General features: G+C 44.1%; 1 pseudogene; it reads left to right on the top strand.

The window, feature by feature from the left end:
• Window positions 1-1242: 1242 nt before the first annotated feature.
• LOC149121460 (transcriptional regulator ZNF706 pseudogene) lies at window positions 1243-1968 on the top strand (annotated as a pseudogene).
• Window positions 1969-2734: the final 766 nt, after the last annotated feature.

The raw sequence follows: 2734 nt of genomic DNA, 5'->3' as shown, positions 1-2734 counted from the left end.
GTGGATAGAAGCTCACTCGCTCTCTCCCCGTCTCTCTTTGCATTCTGTCTTTCAAATAAATAATTTTTTTGAAAGTAAAGTAGGATTTATTTAGGGTGGAAACCTCCTGCCAGACCAGTGTGGCAAAGAGGGGGTTCCAAGAGAGGAACACCCACAGGACCAGTGGGAATGAAGTTTTTAAATACAATCTTGGGGACCAACCTGTCAGACAATGTGGAGGTGGTAACAAACTCAGCCAAAGAACTGATTTACAATTCTCTACCCTGTCTGGCTTGTTTATGATAAAAAAAAATCCCAAAGGATGGGGGAGGAATCACCACTTCCTTGCTATTTTCACGGTAAATTTGTAAATTTGGAGATTCCTAAGGGAGCAGGACACTTTGATCTGCTAAAAATAATGGAGAGATCAAATAAATAATTGTTGTAAAAAAAGGTAACAAGTATAAAAAGGAAATGTTTCAGTGACTTTAAATATTGGGATGTAACATCATGGTGATTCAGAAGTTCAAACTCTAAAACTGTGCTGGAGAGTTATGAGATAAAACCTTAGGATACCTATTGCCCCTAGAATCACTTCTATTCTTTAACCCTTCCAAAGAGTTCTTCTTAGGTCTCATAAGAATAATGTAGCACTTGGGGGCAAAGATGCAGCCCAGGAGCCCCACACTGGAGGCCAAGATGGAGAAGACCTCCACAGCCACCATGACCTTCCCTTTAGTGCTGTGGTAGACAGGCAGGAAGGTCACCCAGACACTGCAGAACACCAGCATGCTGAATGTCAGGAACTTGGCTTCATTGAGTGTGTCAGGCAGGTTCCTGGCTAGGAAAGCTGAACAGGGCCAAGGAGCCCAGGTAGCCCAGGACACAGTAGAAGGCAGTGACTGAGCCCTTGTTGCACACCAGGATGATGTGGCTGTGCTCAGAGTGTGAATCTAAGTCAATAAAGGGAGGAAAGATTCCCAACCAGAAACCACCGAGAACCAGTTGGATCAGGGAAATGATGGGAATGACAAAAGCTCCTGATACCAGCAATCACCTGATAGTTCTTCCAGGTTTTGTGACTTTGAAGGCCAGAATCACAGTGATGGTGTTGGCCAGCACAGTGGAAACAGCCACTGTGAACACAAGGCCAAATGTTATTTTCCAGAAGATAGGGGTGGCTGTGTTGGGACGACCAATAAACAGTAAGGAGCAGAGGAAGCAGAAGATGAGGGCAATGAGCAGGATGTAGCTGAGACAACGATGTTGGCCTTCATGATGGGAATGTCTCAGTGCTTCACAAAGACCCATAAAACCTCAGGTGTCACACAAAGAAACACAGAGCCATGCAGGCCAGAGCCAGCCCTAGGGATTCCTCAAAAACTAAGAAGGTCACCAGCTTGGGGAGACAGTGGTTTCTCTCCAGGTTTGGGTACTCATGATTTGTACACTGGATTCAGTGCTCTGCATTTGAGGAAGAAGAGAGACTCGGTATTCCCATTGCACATATTCTTCATTTTTTCCAGTTTGAAAGAAATGGTCAGAGTGGCCCTTCTCAGGCTGAGGGGTGACAAGTGTGCAAGGCACGGGCTGTTGCACTCTGGCCCTACTCTTTCCCTTCCTTGGCAGGTGGAAGAGGTTGAAGTGGTACTGGAAACACTCTCCCTTCTCCCCAACACAACCTGCCCCAACCTTCTTACATTGCGTGATCTTGGACCAGGACTGTCCCAGCCCGGATACGGCTTGTGGACAGCAGAAGATTCAGTCTGAGCAGAAAAATGCCAGAAAGCAAGCTGGACTAAAGAAGAAACAAGAACGTGAGCAAAAGGCTACTGCTGAAGCTGTCATAATATCTACCTGCATAGCCTGTAGGACACAGTGCCAGACCCTAAGACCTTCCCACAGTACTTTAAGAGCAAGTGTCCTAAGACTCCACTTCTTCCAGAATTGGCTGATGTTCAAGCATTAAGTTTACAGATGGAGTCATGATGTCCTTGACTGCTCTGCAGTCCCAGATCTTAGGTTAAAGTCATACAAAAATAAAGGGAAAATAATTTTAAAGAATGAAGAATGCCTCTGAGATAACTGGGACACAATTAAGCAACCAAATGTATGTATTATGGGGATGCCATAAACACTTGAATGATAGAGGTTTTTCCATTCAAATGGAAGATTTGTTTGTTATACATGAAATACATCCAGCACACAAATTACAGAACTTTGTTGTTTTCAGTGTTTAATAATATTTGCTTAAATAGTAAATTAAGGGCATTGAATTGGGAACTTCTTTACTTTTAGTCATTTCACCACATCCCTATGATATTCCCTCATAAAAGGAATTTTTGACTCACCATAGGGTTATTTATAGCATATGATATCAGTTTAAACTTGACTTGGTTTCGTTCCATTTCCTGAATTCAAACCTGTGAGGTGTTATGTTCTAGACCCTTCATAAAGTTGGTAGAAATCATAAGAAAACCTGCAGAAGTCATAAAAATCAAAGTGAGATGTATAGTCTCATTGCCCACAGGCCACTGAAGAATATGGTATAGGGGCCAGCGCTGTGGCATAGTGGGTAAAGCTGCTGCCTGTGGTGCCAACATCCCCTATGTGCACTGGTTCAACTCCCAGCTGCTCTACTTCCAATCCAGCTCTTCGCTATGGCCTGGGAAAGCAGTGGAAGATAGCCATTTGGAGAGTGAGCCACTGGCTAGAAGACCTCTCTCTCTCTCTCTCTCTTTCTCTTTCTCTCTCC

Source organism: Oryctolagus cuniculus, chromosome 16, assembly GCF_051225735.1.
Source record: "Oryctolagus cuniculus isolate XC-2025 breed Fujian yellow rabbit chromosome 16, ASM5122573v1, whole genome shotgun sequence".
In the NCBI taxonomy this organism is placed as follows: Eukaryota; Metazoa; Chordata; class Mammalia; order Lagomorpha; family Leporidae; genus Oryctolagus; species Oryctolagus cuniculus.
This window is presented reverse-complemented; position numbering and strand designations above follow the sequence as displayed.